This window comes from Marmota marmota, unplaced genomic scaffold (assembly GCF_001458135.2).
Source record: "Marmota marmota marmota unplaced genomic scaffold, marMar, whole genome shotgun sequence".
Classification (NCBI taxonomy): Eukaryota; Metazoa; Chordata; class Mammalia; order Rodentia; family Sciuridae; genus Marmota; species Marmota marmota.
The window spans coordinates 32,866,782-32,894,182 of NW_025999842.1; the positions used below are offsets into that span (position 1 = coordinate 32,866,782).

At 34.1% G+C, this 27,401-nt stretch overlaps 1 protein-coding gene across 3 annotated transcripts in view; it reads right to left on the reverse strand.

The window, feature by feature from the left end:
• Positions 1 to 27,113, reverse strand: part of Hs3st5 (heparan sulfate-glucosamine 3-sulfotransferase 5) — a 159,636-nt gene extending 132,523 nt beyond the window's left edge. For all 3 annotated transcript variants that reach the window (XM_015500373.2, XM_048791541.1, XM_048791492.1), the window contains exon 1: positions 26,847 to 27,113. The gene's annotated coding sequence lies outside the window, so the exon portion shown is untranslated. The remainder of the gene's footprint in view (positions 1 to 26,846) is intronic.
• Positions 27,114 to 27,401: the final 288 nt, after the last annotated feature.

Here is a 27,401-nt window from a genome sequence, read left to right on the forward strand (position 1 = left end):
TAAATTAGAAAATTTAACATGAATTTAACATCAGGACCCACAATTTCTACTTCAGCCAGTTTATTCTTAGGGTCTCCTCTTTTACCTATGAGCTGGGAGTAGAACAAGGTGAACAAAGGAATATAAAGATTTTTCCAACCTGTTTATCCACTGAGTGGGGCTTATATGGGAGAATGAGACATTGAATCTTTTAAGTGACTTCTTTTTGCTTATTTTATTTTCTCATGTTTACTCTTTACGTTGAAATGGTGAATAAAAGATACATTGCCCAAATTCTAATGATAATGTCAAAGAATTGCCCTTGGGAAGTCTCCTCCCTTATGGTCCCCAAACTCAGCTTGCCATATTAGCATCATTCCAAGCACTTTACGTCCAGTCTGGGACACCACAAAAAGAGACCAAGAATTCTGCAGAAGTTGAATCTAAATCTATACAGTGACAGTCACTTGGTGTGGAATTTAGTATGTATGATGATAAACTACTATATGATTATTTTTTGAAATTACTAATTTGTTTAATGGAGTTTTGACTTTTTTTAAAAGAGGAATTTGATGTCATTAGTAAAGAGAAACTAAAGTCTTCACAAATTTGTACATAAAAAAGAATCATTAAATAGGAGAAGGGTGGAGTGATAATTGGGGGAAAAGTTCTTTTGAAGTGAAAAGAAGTAAAGATGCAAAGTTTTTTTGTTTTTAATTTTTTTGAAGGGGTTGCTATCTTGAAAAAAGATAATTTTAGCTTTAGGACAGAGACATCCTGAGTTCCTAGGGCTCCAACCAGCTGGCCCAAATTAACCATTTTTAGTTGAGTTGAAAAGTGACCTCTCCATTCAGTTAGTAGAAAAAGTAAGAGCTGGGCTTAAGGAGAAATTAGCACCTTTTTCCTGCACAGCAGCAGAGCTAATATGGGAAGTGACAAGCCATGTTGTGTGAAGAAATCCTAGGACAACTCTGTAAGTGCACAAAGTTTAATGTGTAACTATGTAAATTAAAGAAACAGTTGAACTGACTTGGGAATCTTTCTATACTCATCATGGACTTTGCTGTACATTGTAAATCACACTGTTATTAGTAGAAATTAGAGATCAATGAAAATTTTTCTACTTAGTCCAACTTATTTTTTAAAATAATCAATGCATTGATGAGATAATTTTAAGTTGTATACCCAATTCTCATGGTGGCTGCTGACTTAGGAAAATCACACCCACAAATCTGTAATATACACACTCATGCTTCCATTCCCCAAGTGCAGCTACCTACAGACTCAATTCTTAACTGTGAGTTGGCCTATAAAGAGTCATTTATTGCATGTGATTTAAAATAGATACCAAGGTGCTTCTAGGACATAGGGCAACTGTCCAAAAGTGGAACTGAGGGAATAATGGTAGAAGTAAAAATATTAAAATCACAAGTTATTCATGCCATTATTATCAAAGTGATAAAATAGGAATATGGAATGCTTATATTTTAACAAAACCCAAATAGAAACATAAAATGGTATGTCATACACTAAAATAAATACATGAAAGTAATAAACTAAAAGTTCAAGTACAAAAATGAGGAATTTTTGTGACAATGACATAAAGAATGCAGGCATAGGATAATATATTGGAACAAAATAAATGTCCTCACTCTTTCTGGAGTTAGTCAGACATGTATTAGATCAGTGTGGCATTTTCTAGTACGTGAATTTGTGGAATATTGGCCCTATGACATGCTTCGTAAAAAAATTATGGTCAAACAAGTTTGCAAATTTTGGAAAACATTTCTCCCTTGCAAACTGATAATGCACACAAGCAAATTAGAAGCTCTGAGAGGTCCAACAGTAAAGGAATTTTTACTATTATTTTATATCCAGAGTCAACCATTGTAAGAATAAGTAAAAATTAAAAATAAGAGGCTAATTCTCCCTATTGAAAATAGTGGAACAGACTTCCTTTTTGGCATTTACTTGAGAAAACGCACAATTGTACATAATTTCTCTTTTTTAAAAAATATATTTATCCTTTTGAAAAATAGATAGACCCTTTGTCAGATTTATGATCCAAAAATGTCTTCTTCAAGGTCTTGGGCGCCATCTTTTTGAAAGACAAAGGTCATAAAAGATATGTGCCCCTGTATTCCAGTTCTTCTGAGAAGGGAGGGGCCTAATTTCAGAGAGAATCTTCTTCCAATGTGCAAAGCCTACTGCTATAAAGATAATAAAGTTTGTTTTTCTTCTGGATAAAACAAGTAAATGAATACATACGGTCACTGCAATTACCACTATGTGTGACAAAATGTGGTGTCAATTCCCTTACTTGATGACCAGTTATTATTTATCTTGAAAATAAGTATGCAAGGGTTTGTATATGCAAGAATATATAAAAGGGGAGATTTCTGTCTTTGTTGTTTCTTAGCGGATTACCTATGGTGTGCATCACCTTTTGGTTTAATGCTTCTTCAATAAAAAAGTGCTTTTATTGGCTTGAGGAAATGATTTCTGGACTGGGGAAAAATTATTTCAACTATATATCCCTAAGACCAGAGATATCTCCCTTTTGTGGAAAACAAATTCAAATTGTGCATATTTTGAAAAAGACTGGTTTATAATGTGTCATTTAAAGTTTTATAAAATGACTCCACATATCTTAGGATTTAAATAACTTTAAAATTAGGAATTTTAAAAAATGCCTGAAAAAGAGACCAAAAAGCTTTTTTTTTTTTTTTTTTCATCCAAGTAGTCTTTCTTTCTTCTTTGGTCATCCTTCTATGAACCACAAAACACCAAAAGTTATTTCTTAATTTTCTCAAGGATGCTATATAAGGAATACCAATCTATTTAATAGGGGAGAACTTTATTCCATGGAAGAGAAGCTTTAAGCCATTAAAGCATCTGTCATAAAACTCCAGTTGAGACAGAGAATGGCAGATCTCTGTCTCCTCTAAGAAAAGAGCAATATATCTACTGATTCTTCTTCCTAAGATTAGACTTACAAATGCGATTGTGACTTGACATTTGCGTTCATATGTTTAATAAAAATCTCAACTCAATATGTCCAGTACTATGTTAGATCTTTTCTTATAAACAGGATCCTCAAAATGTCTCTTCTCTCTCAGTTGATAGCCACTCTGTTGTAGCTGTCAGGTCAAAAACACCTTAAACATTCCTGACCTCTCTCTTCCACTTATAAAAAGGAAAATACATTGGCTTTACCATCTAAATATGTCCAGCTCTGGCCACTTCTTACCCCCTCCACTGATACCACTCAAAAACAAGTTATTGTCATCTCTTGCCTGGTTATTCTAGTAGCCTCTCTGCTTTTGCCATTATCATCCCCTCCCCTGTCCTACCTAGTCATCCTTAGTAGGGTAACTGTTAGGGTACTTTCAACAGTTGTATCTCTGACCTCATCCTTCTTAGTGTTCAAATGTGCCTAACTCCTCTAATCTTAGAGTCAAAGCATTCCTTGCCCTCTCTCTAGAATATCCTCCCATGTAGCCATCCTCCTCACTTTCTTTAACCCTTTGCCCAAATGTCAGCATCTCAGTGAGGCTACATGGCCCACCTTACTCAAAAATGCAACTCATTCCCGAGATCTTGGTGCTCTGATCACCCACATCTTACAGTTTTTCCCTCCATAGTACTTATTTTCTTCAAATATACTAGATAATTTATCTATTATGTTTATTGTTAGTTTATGTCTCTCCTTTTCCCATTTCTACAGTATAAGTACCATGAAAGTAAGGATCTTTGTATTCCAGGTGCCTAGAGAATTATGGGGCAGATTAAAGATAGTCTATGAATATTTGAACAAATTAGAAAATGGTCTCTTATAACAGCTTCAGGTGAGATTAATTTTTTTTAAGGTTTAATGCATGAGGAAACAAAACTCAAATAGGTTAGTTGTCAGGCATATTTATAGGTGTTATTGTTTGGATCTGGAATGTTCCCCCAAAGCTTATGTATTGAAGGCTTGGTCCCCTTTGTAGGAGTGTAAAGAGGTGGGGCCCTTGGGAAGTACTGGATAATGGGTATTTACTTTTTCCAAATAATAACCAATTCTCTCATTCTTTTACACCAGCTGGCTGTCTAACAACTCAATTTTGATACTAACTTTCCAGAACTATCACATACCACACAAGTTAAGGTTTCAGGCCTGCAAGACTTTCCATAACTTTAGATGCCAATCTCAGGTCCTATGTGCCCTGCTACCTGCACTTAAGTTTGACTTGGTTACAAATTCAGGGGTTCCCATAACCTATTCCTCAGGTTCAATAATTCACTAGAACAACTCAGAACTCAGGAAAATGCTATTATTATTATTATTATTATTATTAAAGCAAGCACCTTGTGCATGCTAGACGAGTTGCTCTAACACTGAGCTACACCCACAGTCCCAATGCTATACTTATGATTACCATTTTATTATAAAGACTGCACCATAGGAGTATCCAAATGGAAATCACATAGAGCAAGGTATGGGGTGGGGAAGGCAGAATCCTCTTCCGGGGGGCCCCCCTTCCAGCATATCAACATGTTCACTGATCAGAAGATTTTAGATTCATTGTTTCAGTTTTAAATTTAAGTTTCATTAAACAGACACGACTGACTAAACTATTGGCCATTAGCTTTACTTAACCTTTAGCCCCTGTCCCTTCCTGAGACATCATTGGTGGTGCTAAAGTTTGAACCCCCTGATCATATGATTGGCTTTTCCAAGCCCCTCCTTCCCTCAGTCCCCAGGAGTCATTAGCAGAGAACAGTCACTTCTGCCACTCAGCAAAATCCAATGGTTTTAGTAGCTTTGTGTGGTGGGGGGACAAAAACCAAGTAAATATTATAACACAAATCATGATATTTTAGTTAACATATTTATCTACCTTCCCTTCTAGATTTTAAACTTCTCCAGGACAGTTTCTCTATTTGCTTTTCTTTTCCATTCCTGATGCATCAAAATGATACTAAAATATTTTTAATAAATGAGTGATTACCTGAAATGAAGTGTGAAAATTGAGTTTTATTGGTCTATAACATTGCTCAGTAATAAAAATATGACACAAGTAGGTATTTCAGCAGAAATAAAAATATCATAGTAAATTATGATAATTCACATGACAAAATTCTTATTAACTAAATTTTGGTATATAACCCCAGATTGGCCACTTACTTGTTATGTAAAATCATGTGAGTCTATAACACCCTAAGCTAGAATGTTCTCAACCATAACACAAAGGAAAAGTTATATCCTCACTTATCACACAGCAATGTTGTAATGTTAGATAATGTATGTAAGTGCTTATAGCTTTAAACATTTATCAAATAGGAATAATTAAGATGTTATTAAACATACAATATTCATAAGCATATAAGAATGGCTTCTGAACTGCAAATGAATATTATTGAAAAAGCTTAGAGAAAAACATTAGTTATAGATTTTATTTACTCTTGAGTGAGTCGGAAAATGTTCATATCTCAACCTGAACTTACAACTCAAGTTTGAGAAGGCTGTGGCACAGGAGCAGAAAGGACCTTGTGAAGTACATTAAAAATGACCACATATTCATTCCACTTGGGTCTAATGCTGTAATCATTGGGAGAATTTCCTGAGTAAAGTCTGAAGGATACAGTATATCACAATCAACTCTTTCCAATAAGGTTATTTAATGCTATTCAATTCACATTTCCCTCAGGTTTTGGCAAGATTATAGAATTTATTCTCCTACATAGTAGCCAGCCAAGTAAATCACACTGCATACTTCCATTATCACACATTTTTCTTATCCAACATCTGTGGCTTTATTTTTCCTTCCTTCAGAGTCCCTTAGAACTTAGCAGTACTGGCTTCCCTTTTGTAATTCTGCAATTTAGTTTAGTTTTCTTCCTGATATTTTATTAATAAAAAAAGTCAAAAAAGTACAAGTCAAGTAGTTTTCAACAATAAAGCCAAAGACAAAGTGATAAATATTATAGACAAAGTGTATTTCCTTGTAGACAGAAGATATTAGTTTGTATTAAAGCAGAAAAATATATAAAAGTAGTACTATCTCTGCTACAGGGTCTCAGTGCTCTTCATTAGAAACAGAGAAGCATAAAGAGCTGCATTAGAGCAGCCTAGCAGGCTCCCCAAAGGACAGTATGAGTGGAGATAATCCACTCCCCTGCTAAAGCTGCACATCCTTAAAAGTCCAGACTCCAGACTGCTCAAGGTATGTTATGCTATAACTCAGTGGCTTTCTGAGACAGTGCTTTGGTACTTTTCAAATAGGCCAAAAATCTTGTTGATAATATCATATCATATTATGTTATATAATGTTACACTGTCACTCTAGTATATTGTACTGTTCTGTAGTATTACTATAGGATAATATGCTAATTATAGAATAGTCTATAATGTCTTTACTGCACTGCACTGTACTATCTTGTACTATACTATATACTATACTGTGCCATTCCTAAAGGGGAGCTTATGCAAATATCTATTTTAGTGATAGAAATATGAGTGGTCCATCTTTGAACCACAATATACAGCATATCTTAATACACAGTTAGTATGATTTATGGGCCAGAAACAATGTTCATGAATGTAGTTATAATTAAGTACTTCAATGTTAATAGCTCATAATAAACTAAGTAGATGAACATAAACTAAAATAAACAGTAAAGTAAAACAGTCCTTGTAGCAATTAAAACTCTGACCAACTAAATACTATACTGTTGTGTGACTGATAACTTGCTCTTTACGGACACTGGAAAATTCCACAATTGTGTAGGGTTTATAGGAGGCATCTGAATGTTCATTGCCCAGTGGTTAAGTTCTTAGTCAAGTTCTTGGTAAATGCTAAGACTCATCAACTTTAGGTTAGGAGTGCTGAATAAAAAATATTTACCACCCACTCTTAGTAATTGATCCCCCAAGTGCTTTTCAACAGGGCTTTGCCTATGTTAGAGGATGGAGAACTCTTTATTTGTGGCACAAGCCACTCTTCTAGATAAATGGTCTTCCTTTGCACCCCAGTAGTAAATGCTAATATGTCACTTAATCTCTGTGACCATCAAGATGACCAAGGATAAACCAGGCAGGATGATGCATGCCTGTAATCCCAGCAATTCAGGAGGCTGAGGCAAGAGGATTAAAAATTCAAGTCCAGCCTCAGCAACATAGCAAGACCCTGTCTTAACATATTGTAAAAAGGGGCTGGAACAGGAGTTCAGTATTAAAGTGTCCCTGGGTTCAATTCTCAGTGCATGCGCGCACACACACATACACATGCCCGCGCGCGCGCGCGCATACACACACACACACACACAAGCAAAACCAAAAGAAAACCAAGGCCAAATTCTCCCAAGTAAGGAGAGATAGTGCCAAGAGCACACTGCTTACAAGAATTCCAAAAAGGATAAGCTTGTGGTGTGTCCAACCAGGGGATCCTATCCTCTCCAATGTCCTCATTGACTGAGTCTGACAAGTCCACAAATCCACATTCTAATACAAGCTACAGATTCAAATTTCTTAAGCATGGTGATATCGGAGATAAACTGTTTGGCCTCTCTTATTTATAACCCAGATGACTTTTTTTTTTGTCTTTTTCTGAGCTTTGGCTTTTTTATGCTGAGAATAAAATCCAGGTCTTTGCAAATACTAAGCACAAGCTCTACCTGTGAGCTACTGCTGTCCAGTTTTAAGAAGAGGAAAACTATGCTTATTTTAATGTCTTTATATAATTTCATGCAAGGTTTTTTTGAAAAATGTAAATCACAAAACAAAAGAAGTATTATTAATATTATTAGTGTTTAAAGATCAGGAATTGCCGTGAATTGGGGGTTCATCCTCAAATATAATTGTTCCAGGGATACACCATAAACTTCATTATATATTCCTGGGCAACGAATGCAGAGTCCAGCTAAAGCCAAATAGGGAGGATAGGTGTTAAAATCTACTGAAATTACTGGCATGGAAATGATAGACTTTAGCTCAGTAACAGTAAATTGTAATTATGGATAGGAGGGGCATCTGGGCCATAGAGATTTTCAGAATCACTTCATTATTACCACACTGAAACGCATTTGTGTTGTCAGTGAAACCAAACATACTCTGTGGTGAATTCAATTTGATCAAGCAGTTTCATTAAGCACATGCTATATTTTGGCACTAGTTTGAATTACTAATTATATATTTTTAAATCTTTTTAAAAATATTCATTTCTAGTTTCCTTTTTCATTACTGCAGAATTATCTTCTCTTTTATAACTTTAAAAAAAACTTCCCTCTGCATAATTTTCAAAATTTATTTCTCTGACCTAATTTTCTCCTTTCTAAAGTCTTCTCTTCCTACATTTTCCTTTCCTGTATTCTTTCAACTCTTCTATTGAAGAGTATTGTTTTTCTTTTACCAACTCACTAAGTGGTCCTAGAATAAACAACTTGGTATTCAAATTCTGAATACTCATTTTAATAAGAAGAAAGTTGTTAAGCAGAAAAAGAAAATTGCTGGTTCCTGTTTCTATTTTTATTTTGAAACCCCTTATACCATGAATTGGCCTGTAAGAATGAATTTAAATAGGTTAGAAATGAATTTGTCTATATCTGTTGAACAATATAACTGAGTGTTCTGGGTAAATGAATGAAAGTAGAAAACAAGAGATGAAGGAGAAAGAGATGGAGAAAAGAAACACCAATCAATGTCAATGTTGCAATGTCAATGTTGGTCAACAGTGGCATCAAGTTCGTTTCCCTCTCAAGGTAATGTAGAGAGAGACTTCTCAGGCATTAGTATAAGATGAACTTTCAAGGTACCCTTGTGTGTATGTGTGTGTGTGTTTTAATTCATGAAGTTTATGATTTTAATACAATTTTGACATCATTCACAGATTGTTCATGGCCTTTGACACTTCTGTCAAAAGCCAAGGTGGCAAATTTGATAAAGCATACAAGGCAAAAACATAAATATTGTACTGTGAATAGACTGGATGGAATAAAATAGAAAGGTTGCTACAATGCTTGAATAAAATATTCATTACTAGTAGTAATTACAAACTGAAATTAGAAAATAAAAATTCCATGTGAGCAGAAGTGATTTTGTGTCTCCATTCATCTGTGTGCCCCTCTAGGTATATTCCACATTTTCATTGCATAATTTGAAAGCAAAAGACTGTTGTAGTCTTGGACTTCAATTATGTGAACCAAAAAATGCAGTTAAAAGAATCGTGATCACAATTCATGTCTTAAGGGATTTTAACTTATTTTAGCTGTTGTAGCAGCTGCTCTTGTTTCTGAAAAAAAAAAAAAGAAAAAAAACCGATGGACAAGGAAACTATTAGCCCTTCTCCAGCTTAAGCAGTGGCAATGTGAATATCATCTAATAGGACAAGAACTGGATTATTAGGGGCTGTATTAAATGAGTCACTGTAAAAGCTAGACACATGTTTCATTACATTTCCAGAGAACATATGAAATTCATAAGAATATGTATGTACTTCGTTAAGACTAAAGTCACTTCTGTGTTACTGAGATCCAGGTTTAGGTAGTAGCTAGGATGAGATCAATATTTTGCTAGATCTCTCTCAGTATTCACAATGAGCAGTGATTAGTTTTTGCTCAATTCAGGGACAACCTGTAACTACTGGAAATCTTATCTACAGTCAATATAAAATCCTACTTTAATTGAGACAAGATTTACATACCTGTACTTCCACTCTGTTCTCTGTGCTCTACCCTATGTCTAAATTCTCTCTTCCCCAAGATAGCCTTTAACAATGAGGGCAGTTTTCAATCCTCTTCCGTATCCTACCTTATTCAGACTAAAAATTCTTACTTCCTTTGATGTACCCCTTTGCCCTTTTTCTGGTCTTAGGTGCGCTACCCTGAACATTGCATCTTCTTTGGTTAAGTGCCACTTAAAAAGATATGTCTATTTTGGGTATGGCTGCAGGTACAACCAACCTAGAGTAAGACAAGCAGTCATTCTCTTTGTTCTAGACATGTTTTTGTTACAAACATAAACTAACATCATGATCAATTATATAACATTTGTGTTTTTGGCAATTATATAACATCTCTAACAATGAATTAATAATTAAATGAAACATCCAGAATCTTTCACGTGTGGTTTTTCTCAAGTTCTTCCCAATGCACCTTTTTTGACTGTATATTTGGTTTTGACAGGTGGATAAAACCTTACATTTATTTCCCCATATTTGGCCCAGTGTTATAGTTCATGTAGATGTTTCTGAGTCTTGATCCTAGCTTCCTTGATGTGAGCTAATTCTCAGTAGTATGACATCTGCAAGTTTGATTTACAGGAGTCACTGGTTTCTAGGACTCTTTCTAGAAACAATTCTATAATTTAAAAACAAAAATCATTTTTGTATTAAAATTAAAGATAGAAATACAATGACTTTTTAAATGAGTTTTATTTCTAGCAACTTCAGAAATTTTTTATGAGTCTCATGAATATACTAATTAAAGTTATTCCAAATTCCTTTAAAATAAGGACTTAATTTACTAAGATATGTTTAACTTTATATCAGAAAAAATGTGTTAAAATCAGCTTTCATTAATAGATTCCTGGATCTTACACAGTAGGACTCAAAACCATTTCTATTTATGACACTATAGTTAGCAGAAAATACTTGGCATAACAGACTCTGCTAGAAGAATCAAATAGAATTCAAAATAGACTCTGAATACTCAGAAGCTTTGGAATTGTTGAAAGATCATATAAGGTAATAGCTAATGACTAGAACATAATGAATGTGAAAAAGGATCCTAAAGTGACATGTGCTCCACACTGTTTTGCAGCCTTACAAGAAATATGATAGAAAGGCATATTGTCATTAGGAGTGATTATATGAGAATTGGCAGTCAGAGTACAGTATTTCAAGCATGGCTATGGGTGTGGTCTGTAACTGTGTCTCACAACCCCAGATTGAGGTTTTGTTCATGGTCTCTCCTGCTTGCTAACAGATAAGCTGTTTACATGCAATCTGCTCCTTAGTAGACATCAACTGGGAGCTAGTAGGAATGTCCCCTCTAGGAAATACAGAGTGGCTTCCAATGAGAGCTGATTGGGCCTTGTGCAATATGGTACTTGTGGTGATGGTGGACATTCCAAACTCCTGATGTATTTTCTCCATGGGGAGCTCCTGTCATATAGTTAAGAGATGTGGGAAAACATGATGATGCTGATGTTTTGTTGGTGTTTTCTCACTTGCTGCTTCAAAGTAGTAAGAATCCCTTTGTCTTCTCATTCCTCATTTTGTACCCTAAAACTAGGAGACAAGCCTTTATATTCTACAAATCCCGATAAAGAAAACAAAATGTGAGAAGTAGTTAATTATTTCTTCCTAATAAGTGCACTAATTGATGGCAAATGCCTTCTTATTTAAAGAATTCTTTATATGATTTAGCATCTTAAGTCTTCTTAGATATGTTTACTTCTGCAATTTAATCTATCTCTCTCCCCTTTATATCTACCCCAAATTTTAAATGAGACTCTGTGTTTAAAGGTGCCTGTATTTACAACACAGTAAGTTGCTCATGGTAGTAGGTTAGTAGCTTTCATTCCAGTTTGTGCCTTTTTGGTCTCTATCCCAGGTATTTGTCTTCTGACTCTCATATTAAAACATTTTCTGCAGCTTCCTGCCTTTTCAGAACATTTGGTATATTTTGTCCTGTATACCTGTCCCCAGATATCTCAACATGAGTTATAATCCTAACTTTTAAGTTCTCATAGGCTCCTGGGAAACAAGACAAAATGTATACAGGGCTACCTCACTTCTTAGGAGAGATACCTCAAACTACTTACCTGTCATTCAAAATCTTTTATTTCACCTCTAACACTGTAATACACCTTTGTCCCCCAACAGCAGCCTCAGTTTATGTACTGTAAACTCTAGTAAATCAAATAGCTTGCTGATCTTCTTATATGTCCCTATGCCTTCTTGCCCTTCTCTTTGCTTATGAATTGCATCCCAAGTCCTTTCTGGGATCACAATGTGTTTTTCTTTCCTGGGAAAGTCCTCTATTTTCTTGTTATCATGCTTGCCTCATTTCCTCCTATCTTATTCTTGAATATCTAACTGCCTCTTTGTGAAGCTTTATCTCACCAACCGAAGGAATTTTTTTTTTCTTTTTCAGAACACTCAAAGATGTTTATCCATACCTTCCTATAGCATTTATCACTTCTTTCATTTTGAAATAAATTTAGAATTACAGAAAAGTTACATCGTTCTTATTGTACCCTTTCTAATGTTAATATCATGCTTAACTACAACACAGTGTTTAAAATTAAGCAATTAAATTCTGTGCAATACTTTAAACTAAACTCAAGTTTATTTGGATCTCACTGGTTTTTCCAGTAATGTACTCTCTCTATTCCAGGACCCACTTTTAAGATCCCACATTGCATCTAATTGTCTCCTTAGTTTCTCCTAAACTGCCATGATTGCTTTATCTTTTCTCCTCCTTTGTGACCTTGATGACTTTTTACCTTATAATATCACTTCATTTCTACGACTATTTCCTCTCATTTTGCTCTAGGTCTCTTGTAAGATTTGTCATTGCAACACGTTTTTATTCCCCAAAGTGTCTAGCAAATGATAGAAGCTCAATAATTACTACTTAACTACATGTCAGAAACAATTAGAAAGGATAGTAAGAAAATCTACATAATTAAATGCCGAGTTATGAGTTATTAGAGTCTTGAAGTTGTTACAAAAATTAGAGAGCAAGACTGAGAAGTTGTGAGACAGAAAACTCTCTTTGCAGATCTGAGACAGGTTTTCCCTAGATCTCCAGAATAGTGATCATAATGCTCATGTGAGCTAATCATGGTGCATGGAGGAAGGGCAGCCTCAGTCTCAGCAACTGGCCTGAATTGTTAGAGCTCATTATTAACAAACTTCAGGCATCCCGTGAAAGGAATGGATCCTGCTCATTAACAACGAACCACTGGACTAAAAGTAATCATCCCTATCTATGTCACACCATGAAACATAGCTTTCTGTTGAAAACTCAGAACAGAGCACTCTGGTCTTGGCTGGAATCCTGAATCCCAGTTGGTTAAATTTCTGGTTCCACTTACAAGTGACTGATGACTGTGTCATGATGCTTTAAACCATGATGCCAACACTCTTGTACCCATGATGTTTTCTGTCACCTGGGTGTCCCCTTGGTTCTGACCCTTCCATCACTACTGAAGCCCACACTCCCCTGAGAAGCAGGAAAAGACTTAGCTGGCAAGTCCATGCATTTTGTGGGTTGCCACCCACCCTTATTCTGTTGCGTTACTGAGACTTCCTCTCCTTTTCTACACCCCTGACTCCAGTATCCCAGCACTTTTCAGCACTGTGGCCTTTCCCCTCACAACTCAGCTGTCCTTCCTTATTTTATTCTGAGTCTCAAATCACAGTGATTCTGCTGAAGTCCAGACTGTAACACAGGCTGGATCTGTGCTCTTCCCTTCTCTGAACTTGTTAGTTTTGACCTTCTGAACAAGACACCTGTCTTCTGAGGCCACAGCAGCTTTGCTTTGTTTTGGAGGGATCTAATTACTGGAATCAGAAAGAGGATATTCTATAATTTCAGCTACATGCTGCATCAGATTTAGAGCTTTTACAAAAATTCAGAAATACCTTCTGACAGGATCAAGAGCACTTGAACTGATATCTGCTGTGTTTTAATGGGAGCACTGCTGCATAATTTTTCATCTTCTTTGGAAGGCCTCGCCACAAAGAGAAAACATGCCAACTAGGGTCCCACAGAGGTGTTTTGACATTAGGCTTAATAAAGCATGAAGAACTCATTAATAAATAATGTTCTGCTAGGTTAACAAATAAAGCTGAATGCACTGGCTAGACCTTGAAGTAAATCAAATCATACATGTAGCCATGTGACTTGTTAACTTGCAGCAGTCTCTTCGCAGCAATTGGGCAAAGCCCAATGCAACAATGCACACAAATAAAACCAGCATATCATAAATGCATGTGCCTTAAGTTATGATACAGACTGTCAAATTTTTTAACACTCTCTGGATCCAAACCAATAAACAAACCTTCACCAATGCTGATCCAGAGACATTCCAATGATAGTTTTAATCTTTGCTAAAAGAATTCCACACACTCACAAACACACTTATATCCTGTCAGCTCATGTCCTTTGTCTTATTATCTATAGGAATTTGTCAAGAATGATCTAGAGAATGTTAGTATATGTAGGCAGGCTAGTTTATTTAGCAACCATGGTTTATTTAACCAAAGGAACTTCTGATGAATGCATTAGATAGATGCAGAAAAACTTTGTGAGTATCCAGTAAAAAAAGAAAGAAAAAAGAAAAGAAAGGAATCATCCTCCCTTGAAAAACACAACCAAAGCACAATAGTATTAAATACTATTGTGGACTTGGAAGTCTGCATGGTTTTAGTTGGAGAAAGACTTCCTAGTTACCTAGAAGCAGTGAACATAATCTTAGAGCACTGGAGGGTGGAGAGAGGCATGGTCTTTCTCTGGTGGAGCTCTGGTACCAAAACCAGCTACTGCTTCCCAGAGCCTTTTCATGATTACAAGCTGATGGACAGCTGTCCAGTGTCAGTTAAGCATGACTCACTCACTCCAGCTGTTCAACAATCTGGAGGGAGAGAGTTTCCTGCTGTACACTATTCTGCTTGGCCACAATCTCCACTCACTAGTGGGTTTAGCCGGAAAGCCAGCCACCATGCAATAAGACCCAGCCATTTCCAGGCAATGTTTTGATGAAACAACTTGTTGGGTGGATTCAATTTCAACTGGAAGGCCTTGCCAAAGATGCCCATATGTGTAAATTTACGCCTCTTGCCAGACCTTTTATGTGGTTATGATGACAAAACCATTAGGTTGCCACTTAAATTATATTCCAAAGCTGCAGGTATAAAGCAACCATTGTCTGCAGAGTGAAAGTATTCTATTAAATAAGATCATTTGAATATTTTCACTATCTGTATGCTATGTCTACATATAGATTATATATATGTGTGTCATTTTATAAAGTTATATATTTATGTGATTTCATTTTCAAGTTAATGGAAACAATTAAATGAAACAAATTAGATTTTACAGTGCTATATGATATGACTTCATTTTGGTGAAAATAAGAGAGGCCATGTAGAGTGGTAAAAATGAAGGCAGTGTAGACCTATTAAGCCTTACAAAGGACTTTACATGAATCATCTCTAATTCCAATAGTCTTTTGATATTGGCATATTAACATCTGCATTTTCCATATGAAGAAATTTAGACTTAGCAAATTGAGGGTTCCCAAGGTCACACAGTAAAGAGCAAAATTGGGGATTTCAATTTAGGCATTCTGATATCAAAGCTTACATCCTTAATTACTATCCTATACCACCTTGCATGTTACCAGGAAATCCAACCATGGATTGGTGTACCACCAACCTAGAAAAAAATGGGACTTCCTGATCCCTTTGCATTAAAATGAGTTTAGGGTTAGCCTAAACATTCAAGTTATCTTTCTGTAGGTTTCTAACAAACATTAAGCTACATATTTAAATGTTATACTTCCTATAAGTGGAAGTTCTTGATGTCAAAATACAAAATGAAATTAAAAAGAATATTTTAATTTTATTACCTAAACTAATTAGTTCTTGTTTCAGTGACAAATGTCTTTGATATTTACTCAAACATACATTAGTATGAATATTTTTTTTCAGAAACTAAAAAATATTCAAAACCTCAACATTGAAAATTGTGTTTCTTTTGGAAAAGGGGACAACTTGGTTGAAAGGATGCTTAAGCCCATCAGTAGGTGAAGTTTTGGAGGAAAGATGCGTTTTCCTGATGAGCTGAGGGTGAGCTGAGATTTCAAAAGCCTGAAGAAATGGGAAATGCAGTGTCCTGATTAGGCCTATAAGGGTTGTATTGTTTGATTACTGATGAGAATCAAACACCTCACTTTCCAGTGTCCAAAGTCAAATCATTAGGAAATATATTCTTGTTGTCAAAACATGAATAAGACTTTTTTTTTGGTTCTATTTTTCATTCTCTTTTTCCCTTTTTGCTTAATCTTCTGAGTGCACTGAATTTATTTACATATAAAAGGTAAGAGAATTCATAATGGTATGTCACACTATATAGAAATTTCTGTTATTATTAATTCCTGTGCAATCTGACTTCTAACGCTTCTGTGTTTTACTTCTCCAAAAAGATTGAAGCTGCATTTGACATGTCTTTGTTACCCATAAAGTGGTAAGTAGACGGTTTTAAAAACAATTCTACTCTCCATAGTGCATGATTTATTATGCAAGTATAAACTCTACACAAAAAGGTGTAAATGCAAGTAGTCATTCACAATAAATGTGGTGCCCCAAGGCACTATTTCTACCTCATAAGTATTTTGATGTTATATTGCATTATATTGTCTGTCAAACCATACTTCCAATCACATTATTTTTATTCTTTGCAATTTACATAATGTGTGAAAAGACAGTGAAATGCAAAGGTATGTTCAATTTTACTCTTCCCAAGAGGAAATTACAACACTCTTGGACCACAAAGGTTTAGATAGAGTGGGACAAGTGGCCGACTAATCCCCTTGCTGATTAGAGGACAATTCATCTATGAGGGGACTAAAAATGGGAAAACAATGTTCCTTTGGGGAGAAATATGCAAAAAATGCTGTTGCCTTCTAAATCACATCCATATTCATAGGGGAAGAGGGAGAAAGAAAGGAAGAATAGAAATTTCCAAGGATATCACTAAGGGCTTTAGACAAAATGAACTCAATCAATCAAAAATAAGCATAAATTAATTATTTTCATAGCTTTTCTTGCATTGGTAATCTGAAATATATTAGCTTATTTTTGGTTATTGAAAATAAGAAGCATTTTGTCTAACATTCCTAATGCTAGAATGCTAAAAGCCACAGCATTAATAAGAATCAGCTCCAGTTTAAAATTATAAATTTCAATTGACTTTACCCATTAATAAAAAATTTTAAATAAAGAGCATTGTGGATATAGGAACAGATAGAAGAGCTGGTTTTTAGCTTCTAGTCTTACTGTCTTATATGATTTACAATAACAGGAGTAAAAGCTGGATGGATTATTTTCCTGTTTCTCACTATCGGACAAAACCATCAAAACCTTGAAAAGTTCACAAAGTGCTCATTAAGTCTTCCGGACCCTAGGTGTTCATTGCCGCTTTCTATAATCATCCTCATCAATCAGATGGAGCCCTGTGTCTAATGTTATACATACTTTTTAATTTACTTAAAAAATTTAAATTCTATTGGTTTAATAAATGGTAGGGCTGGAAATACATATGAAAATTCTATTCTGTGCAGGGAGAAACCTCCATCATTTCATTAGATAATGCGATGGCTATATCCTTCATTACAAGAGAATTTAGAACCTGTTTATAAGAATTTATAAGAAAGAAATGTACAATGTTTTAAGATGTATTTTAATGCTTAAGCTAAAAATCATCTTTGAAAATAAATTGATATTGCTTTAATTGTTTAATTTTGTTGTATATGAAACTCCCTAGGCTTAGCAGACAGTGTTTGTGTTTTGAATATATTACCCCTCTGGTCTATTAAATCTACCGAAATTATTTTCCAATGAGTTATGTAATTTTCCCTTATGAGGGTTCAGAGAGTTTTCACATGACTCTGTATCATTTCCTAAGAACTCTGAGGAATCCAGGGCACAGATGGTACTTTAGGTGTTTCCTAAACTCAGCAGTTTATTAACCATTTTCTCCTCCCATCATTCATTGAAAAATAATATAGTTGTATTTCATTTGTGTGCCATATATATTGATTAATGGGTAAGTCATTTCATGGCTTATTAAGAATTTCATTTATTTTTCAGAGAAAAAAAATCTCAAAAGATCATTCTTATTAAAAAAGAAAAAGTAACATTCCAGTAGTGCAAAAGAGGTCTTTAAATCTATGAGGCACATTCACTAAGCAGATCACTTTGTGAAATTCAAAGAAATCGTCAACCGTTCCTACTTCTCAGGAGGTCGTTATTTTGATAACAGGACATGGAAAATCTCAGGTTAAGGTGATTCACTCGTCTGATGAAAAACAGACGAGAATGAGATTTACAAAAACAAGTTTCTGTCCCAGTTCTATTAATTGGCTTCTTGTACCTGCATACATCACTGATCCTTCACAAAATAATCCTCCCTGGGACTCAGTTTTCACATCTGGAAGATAAGGGTGGAATCGAACTAGAATTCCTGCTCAAGCATGAAAATATTTCCTAAAGTGGCACCATAAAATGAAATAACTTAGGAATTATTTTTTAAAGCTATGTTTTCGAATTTAAAGATTAGTCCTCACTTTTGAGAGTTTTATTCAATAGTTCCACTTCTGCAAATCCAAGTTAATCTTATAAGATAACATATTCTTACCTGCCATTTGGGTCATTTAGAACTAATTGGGCTTAGCTTAACATTACTGACAAGGACTGTAGTTTTACTGACACTATGGTAATTTAAAATGACTCCATGAGTTATAGACTATAAGAAAAAAGAAAGAAATATTAATTTATGATTTTTTTCATTGTCTGATCCCTTTGGAAGTCCCAAAGAATTTCTTAGAGAATAATTCTTCATAGACCACTTATTAAAAAAATGAATAAACACAGAGATTAACATTAGAAAATGCATGTGGTTAACTGATTTAACTTGGGGAAATTATAAAGTAACAATTTCAAATATAAGCATCAAGATTATCACTAAAAAAAAATTTGTGCAATAGTCATTTAGTAACGACTCTGCCCTCCAAATTGAATCCACATATTCTTATTTTAAGACAACCAGACTGAACACAGAAAATCATTTGCTAGAAGAGTTAGTGCAAACGTGATGGGTGGATCCCATTTCCCACATCCTGTTGTGCTGTTCCTTATCTATTTAGCTCTTATTTATATTTTATACCTTATGATATTCTACAACTCACTTACTTACTTGTTATGATAATCTTTTACTATCTGCCAAACCCCAACAGAATGCCATGAAAACAGATATGTTTTTGGCTGTTTTGTTCAATGATGAATCTCAAGTTCTAGAACAGTCTGGCACATACCAGTTATTAACTATTTGTGTTCCATTTGCTGAATGAATGAAGAAATGAAGTACGTATTGACTTATAATGTATCCATCTGTGGGCTTTGATTCTTAGCTGAAGTCACTATACAATGCATAACATATGTACAGCTCTTTGCACAGGAACACACACACACACAGTCAGGTCAGTATAGTTCATAAAGTTCCTACTGAACTTAGGTAGACATTCATTTTTTCTGCTATAAAAATAAATTATTACATTTGGCCATATTGGTTAGACACAGTGAACACATAGCTGTCGTGACACAATGTGGATGTACTCATGAGGAAGAGAGAATGATGGAAGAGCAAAGTGAACGACCTCAGCAAGGTCATGGAGAGAACAATCTGTGGTTGTAAAATGTTGGCTCTGACATCCATATTATCAATTTGACTTTAGCCAACTTGATAAAATAGCCATCTTAAATTTACTTGTCTAAAGGATAAGACCAATGTCTTAGTGATCTATGCCAGAGTACTGTGTATTTTATGTAAATTCAATTGCATTTATACAACTATGAATATTCTAATAGCAAAAAAAAGATGATATTTGAACTATCTTTACTTTCTAAAATAATGTAAGGAAATTTTGATCCACATGGTTGAGATCTAATAGAAAGAAAGAAATTAAACTGGAGAAAATTTATATAAGTTAGAAAAAATATGCTATCTAGGAAAAATGCTATGATAAAATATTATAGGTTCATTAAATTTTTTTTATGAAGTAATATATTGTGAAGGTCAATGTATTAAGGTTTCATTTTTGAATATATTTTCCTTTCCTTTTAATAGAAGTGTCACATGCCAACATACATGACATTTCTTCATAGTTTTAGGTCAGAAAAAAATAAGGTTTTTCCTTCATAATTTTTCATGCTCTACAAAGTTTGCCATCATAAACCAATTTGCATTTATTACAAATAGGTATTACATTAGCAAAGCAATTTGACTGTATTCCATTTCACTAGTGAAGCCAAGCAGCTTTGCAATGTAAGTAAGTTGAGTTAATAGACTGTGTGTAAAGGATGTGCTACCTGGACCTGAAGTTACCTAGTTGTTTCTTACTGAACTTAGGAGTCTTCAAATTGAAGGCAGGAAACCTGCTGTGAGAAGGATAGGAAAATTATTATAATCTGCATTCCTAAATTGAATGAGAATTTTTGCTCAGCAGAAACCTCTTGACTGCAAAAACTCTGAAATTATATCCTGCTGTTAAGAATACCTGTTTGGGTGGGGGGGGGGATTCTGAACATTTCACTTGCCTTCAAATCAAATAAATTTTATGTATCCATTTCTAGCAGTAGTGCAAGGCTGCTATCTTTCTTTTCAAAAAGAGAAGGGGCTTGTAACCCCTTTTTGCAGATAATTTTAAAAAGAAGTGACTAGGCAAGAAATTTTTGTTAGTAGGCAGTTTTCATTATTTTTGATATAGAAATACTTGGTCTTGAAGATAAAATTTCAGTATACTTTGCTTTAATACAGAAGATAACATTTTGACTTAGTACACTACCTTAAAAATGGTCTATTTCTTGTGTTGTTTTAAGGAGTAAAATTTATTTGTTGAATAAATTGTTACGGTAACCAACAAAATTATGATATGTCTTCATTATGTACAGGCATTGATTTTAGAGTCCCTCTTTAGTCTTAGTTAATACTTTTTGGCTCTGAATTTCACCTTTTTGGATATTAGGATTCTTAGTTCTAATATTTTGAGGTTGCATTTTTTTGAGTACATCTTTGCCTATCTTTTCATTTAAAAAAATTTTAAATAACTGGGCTTAGTTGTATTCTTGTATACATTTAAAATTGGGTTTTATACTGTGATCTAGTTTGAAAATACTTAAATTTAAATAAATAAATGTATTTTTTACATTTATCAATACGAAAGGTGACAAAGATATTCTCTCATAAAATTTTAGGCTTTCTGTAAAAGGTTCTGAAATAGTACTTCATTATAGGGTCTGTTTTCTTTCTCAACATTTGTAGATTTTAGAAACATTTAGTGAGTGGGAAATTTATACCTTTACACAATAACTCTGATCTTTTATATCTTTAGAATATTTATTATTTTCCTACTAGTAAATAGGAAAAGTAACACATTTTCCTCTCCCTCCCTCCCATTCTTTACCAGCGAATATTGGGCAATAACTATACCTTCCCAGGAACCTTCTTTCATATTCTTAGGCACACTTAACATTTCTGTAATTTGATTTGTCAAGTTTAAGTGAAATCTAGTGATTCACAGATACTGAAAAGCAATCAGCTAATGTTCTCCTTACAGAAAATTCTTCCTGTTGTGTCCTCCTGATTTTTGTTAGTTGTTCTTGTTCTTCATTGTCAGGATATTCTGATTTTACATTCTGGTCTGTCACCTTCATCTCCATATTTATTTTATGTTTAGTTCTAGAGTTAAATGCATTTAACACTTATGAACAGTTCTTTTGTAGTAGTTTCTACAGTCATTTCTTGGTTGGACCAAGTTTGTCTGGCTAATAGCTGTTTCCAAAAGGAGCTCAGGAGAATACTTTCTGAATTCTTGTGCATGCAGAGTATTTGCCTCTATCCTTTATACCTGAAGTGCAGCCATTGATGCTTTTTTTCCATAATGATGGCAAATTTATAATCTACTATGGCACCCAATTCTTTGTTGGATGTCTCTTCTTTTTAAGTTGATAAAATGTGCCTCCTTGAAAACTTCTGAGTAGCCTGTAGTCTTTTCTATATAAAATGTTTCAAATATTTTTTGTTTTCCAGGATAAAATAATGAGTCATTGAAAAAAATATTTAAACAAGTCATTGAAGAAGAAGGACAAAATATTTCCAAAGTACCTACCAGTAGACTTAACATTTTGTTAAAGTTTTGTTCTTTCAGTTAGTATAAATCATTGTGGTCTCCTTACCATCCCTGCACATCCCACATAGCACCCTGTAGTTATCATATCATGGCTAGAGAGGACCCCTGGGATCACCTGATACAAGGGCCTCAAATGAGTTTGAAGAAACTGGGGTGCAGAGAAAAACATAAAGAGATTTCCTCAAGGTCAGGCCACCATCAGGAAGGTGAGTCAGACTGAGAACACTAATGACTTCCAGGCAAAGACTGTCCACTTCACTAGGACTTCCAAAAACACAAAGATCAAAATGTTTCTCTGCACATAAAAGACTCAGTTTATGCCCCACATTAAAAAAGGTACTTTGCCAGGTGCAGTGGCACATGCCTGTAATCCCAGTGGCTCAGGAAGCTGAGAGAGGAGGATGCAAGTTCAAAGCCAGCCTCAGCAATTTAGTGAGGCAGTTAGCAACTCAGTGAGACCCTGTCTCTAAACAAATATAAAAAGGGCTGGGGATGTGGCTCAATGGTTGAGCATCCCTAGGTTCAATCTTCAGTACAAAAAAAAAAAAGTACCTAGAGTCTGATAATTATCATTTCATTCCATATTCCAACTGTGGAATGACACACTTGGGATAGCTGAATCAAAGAACTTTCAGTAGGTTTGCTGTTAAATACATAAATTGTCACTTTTATGTTCTATTTCTTGACAGGAGAAACTTCAGAAAATGCAGACTTAGCTTTCTTACCTCAAACTCTCTCAACCATTATTTTGAAATAAAAGTAGACAGTTTATGCTTAAAACATAAGAGCCAGATTCTATCTTGAAATACACCACCCACTCTCTAACAGCAGAATTTGGCCCTAAAAGCCAATTAACAAATATTGTCATTAAACTAAAGAGCTAATTACTTTGGAATCAGACAGAATGAACAAAATCATAGGCCAACCACAGCTGGTAGTAATAATGGTGAGACTAACCGTATGTTACACTAGAGATTTGAAGAACAAAGACATATTAACACTAACATAACCAAACACATAAAATTATCTTCCAAATGAAACAAGCTACCATGGTTAGAAAATTCTTGGAAGCACATTGGAATTATCAGATCCACGAACTAAAGATTATTTCCAAGGAATGAATTGCTATATTATCAGTGTTTAATGAAGAGGGAAACAGAAAACTTTTTTTTCTACTGCAATAGTCTACAAATAAAACATTATATCTAAAAATTATTTTGCTCTAACTAGAAGTACTATTCTTATATTCAAATAATATTAATATAAGATGCAGGAGAGCCTTGCTGTGTTATTTTAAACAACCACTAGTAGGATTTCCTTATAGTGCTAAGAAGTAAAATTTCCAGATAAATGAGAATTGTTCCACGTATTCAGAAACATTTTAAACTTATTTTAAGAATATATGTTTTAAGCCAGGCACGGTGCTGCATACCTGTAATCCCAGTAGCTCAGGAAGCTGAGGTTGAAAGATCTCAAATTCAAAGCCAGCCTCAGCAACTTAGTGAGATCCTTTCTCAAAATAAATTAAAAAAAAATAAAAAATAAAAGGGGGATGTGGCTCAGTGGTTAAGCAACCTTGGATTCGATTCCTGGTACCAAAAAAAAAAAAAAAAAAGGATCCATCATGCTTTAGGAAAACAAGTTTTACAAATCCCAAGAGGAGATTAAAAAGTCACCCATAATTTTATCAATTGAGGATAACTATCAATATTGTGATTAAATAAATTTTTATTCCTTTAGATTTTCTCCCTTTTCATTTCTAACATTTTAAATGAAAACGGGGCAATACTATAATGTGCTTTTGTAGCTTCTTGTATTTATTTATATAAAATATGACTATTTTTGAGTGTTAGTAATAAATTATACTTTTACTATATAAATTTTGATAGCTTTTCAACTTAAATTGAAAATAATAAACAAATTCTAATCTGTTTGTATAATCCACAGATTTTTATTGTTATTCAATTTCACAATGCTCCCAAGATGTATAATCCACAGATTTTTATTGTTATTCAATTTCACAATGCTCCCAAGAGCTTTTTAGATAGGTAAGTCTACTTTCTCTTATGCTGATGGTCCCAGATAGTTCTTCTGTTCTAAAGCAGTGTCTTACTTTGGGTCCTTTTTCACTTTCAATATCAGATTTTCAGGTAAAGTTGACCAAGCCTGAATTAAAGCTAAACTTGCTATTTCTATTTCTAGATTAATGACATTACATATTACACAGGGACAAGGAAAATAACTAAGAATTTTAAATTCAATTACATTTATAAGTACTTATGTATTTTCTTCATGTGTTTAACTTTCGTCGTGGAGGGAAATTTTCTCCTACCATTCTTACCCAAGAAATCATTATTGAAAAATACTCACTTAGGTTTCCTTGCTCAGTCATATCTGACCAGATTGTTTACTGTTCTTTGTGTGAGACTTTTTTATGACAAGTTTGAAGGAGAAAAGAATGCCATCATACATGAGGGGATCAGACTACAAGAACTCAATTATCCTCAGCGAATCTAAAACTTTATGGTTTTACGATTCTATAAAGGTTCTGTAATATGTTGTAGACTTTATGTGCTGCATATTTAGACTGCCTCACTCAAGATTCCTGAAACTGTGTTGTAAGGTGTCTTTAGGGAACCACGATTTAAAAACACACTGGTAAGTACACCAGTGATAATGAACATGACTTGCTTGAGGACACAATTCTACTCTCTGTCCACCTGCTCCTCTGCAAAGAAAAAAGAAAAAAAGAATAAAAGGTAATAAAAAGAGAGAAACATAGAAAAAAAGACAGAGAACATGTGTGAGAGAAATATGGAGAGATAGGAAATAGAAAAAGTAGTTTCTTTGTTTTTCTGAAATTAAAGTATTACAGAAGAGTTGCACTAAAAGCTTTGAGGAACTTATTCAATCATAACTTATGCTCTGTAGGATTTTTATGATGTTTGTACTATAAATTTTAGCATTTTATGTTCACATGTAATTATCATGTAATTCAGAACAATTTTGATAACAAATGCATGTGAAACTATTAGTATTGTTAATCCAAGTTTGTAAATCTTTAATTTTTGTTACTTGACAAAAACTCTTTTATTTTATGCAGATGACTATAATCAATTTTTATGTTTAATAATAATAGCTAACATGTGTAGCTTAATTAACACTATAAGGATACACTTCCTTCTGATGAAGGGATTTGTTTTTGCCTTTGATAGTTTATGGCCAAGCAATTTGACACAATGTGAAGAACTGCATACAAAGACTGTTAGAGAAAAATGTCATTAAGCCTGAAATTCAATAAAAGGATTAAAAATTTCATTTTTTTACTCTAAAATAATATCACATCGAACCTTTAAGGAACAATCACAGTTTAAAATCTGAATGTAGATTATAATTAAAACTTTTAAAAACTTAAAACACCAATGATGAAAAATTTGCTAATTGAGATAGGAAGTAGAAATACAAGAAAGTGATATTCACTAAATGCACTTGTAACTGGTCATAAATATACCACATGATTTCTAAGTTCTTGTCTACAAACAACTAAAAGTAATGATAAATGTGTTAAGCAGATCTGTTCTTTTTGAGTCTAGGCCTGAGTTTTCAAATTGAAGAGAAAAAATGCAACCCTCAAAATGTAAGAATATTTGGCCAACCCCGGCACTAACTCATTGTATTTTATCTTCTAGACATTTCGTATAATTACATTCAATAACCCTAAGCATCTAAATAAATCAAAACATTACACAGGACAGAGTGATACCTAAGGAGAACAATACCAGGGTTATCACTATGAAAGAAAGACAGGGGCAATTGGGAATGAGCTCATCATGTTGAATTGTAAAAGAGAATATTAAATTTTTTTTAAAGAAAGGATCTCATGAAAATATAAGGGACATCAGTAGAGTAGAGGGAGGAATGAGGGTGGGCATGAGGAAGTACTGGGGAATGAAATCTATCAAACTAAGCTAGGTCCATGTATAAATATACCACAATGAGTCCTATTAAATATATGATACATTGCACTAATTAAAATAATCATAATAATAGGCGGGAGATCAGAAGAGTAGACCAAGCAAATTAGGGAGGGAGAAGAAAAGGGAAAGGCAAGGTACAGGAAATGAGATAGATCAAATTATGCTATGTGCATACGTGAATATGGTATAATGAATTCCTGTATTATGTATAATTAATTATAAGGCACCAAAAAAAATGAATTTAAAAATAAAAAAAGTTAAACTGGTTCTAAAATCTAAGAAAAGAGGAAATATTAAAGAGAATTAATATTTCAAATTGGAGGGCTAAAAGGGAGCACTAATTTAGTGCTTCTGTGCTAAAATCATTCCTTCCTTATTTATTCTCGTGACTAAAGGAAACAAATACTATAAAAGTCCAATTTAACATAAAGTTTAAAAATGAAAAATATGTTACTCTGAATTCCAATTTCATGTTTCTTTAAGGTCCTAGACCCAAATGCACCAAGATCACTTAAGGCTAAGTAACTGTAAAAATGCAGATTCCTGGGCCATAATTCAGCCCTAGTGAATTAAAGTTTCCATGAAGTATATCCAGAAATCAGCATTTTAAAGACCTTTCTCTTACCTTTATGTGACTGTTAGGCATATTAAAGTCCAAGAACCACTGTATGTCATGCTTCTTTGTGTGAATGATTATTGGATTTCCATGATTTCCACTGTGCCTTTCTTATGTATTCATGACATTCAACAATTTAAACATTATATTTCATTTATTTTCTCTTTTTTTTTTCTGTAGAACTGCACATAGGCAGCTCTATTTCTGACCTTTAACAACTGCTTTTAACTTTCATATGTTTTTTTTTTTAAATGTTTTTCACTTTTGATGTAAAGTTACATAGATATGTGAGTTACCTCCAAAATTCACTTACCTTCAAATCCTTGTGCTCATCCAGAAAGTTTTGAACATACGATAGAGACAATCAAGAAGAATATATGTGGTGGATTCTTCAATTTCCAAGGGTGTTAAGATTGGCCAAGGAGACTCCTCAGGTGGACACCAGAAATGCAGATGAGAAGAGAAGCCACCAAGGCTTAAGCCAGTAGATAACTGATTATCTCTAAACAGAACAGAAAAACCAACAGTAGGTCACCTGTAATTCACAGATAATCATCCATGGAGAAGGTTATTTTCAGTAAACTAGCACTGTTACTAAATTTAAACTTGGCCTGGGCTTGCTGCTCCCTGATTTAGCACAGTTGTCATTTAAAATTTCATGTCATTATGAAGTCAGAATTTCATGATGATACTGCCTGCAGAGAATACTGGTAGAAATCCTATTGCTTTAATTGACTATTTTTTTCTAAACATTGCATCAAGTGATATGATTACTTATTTTTGATGTGCAGGTGCTGTATTTTGGTGCTGAATTTCTCTCTAAGTTAAGGTTGATGAGGTCTCTTGGAAATACATCTTCATATGAAAC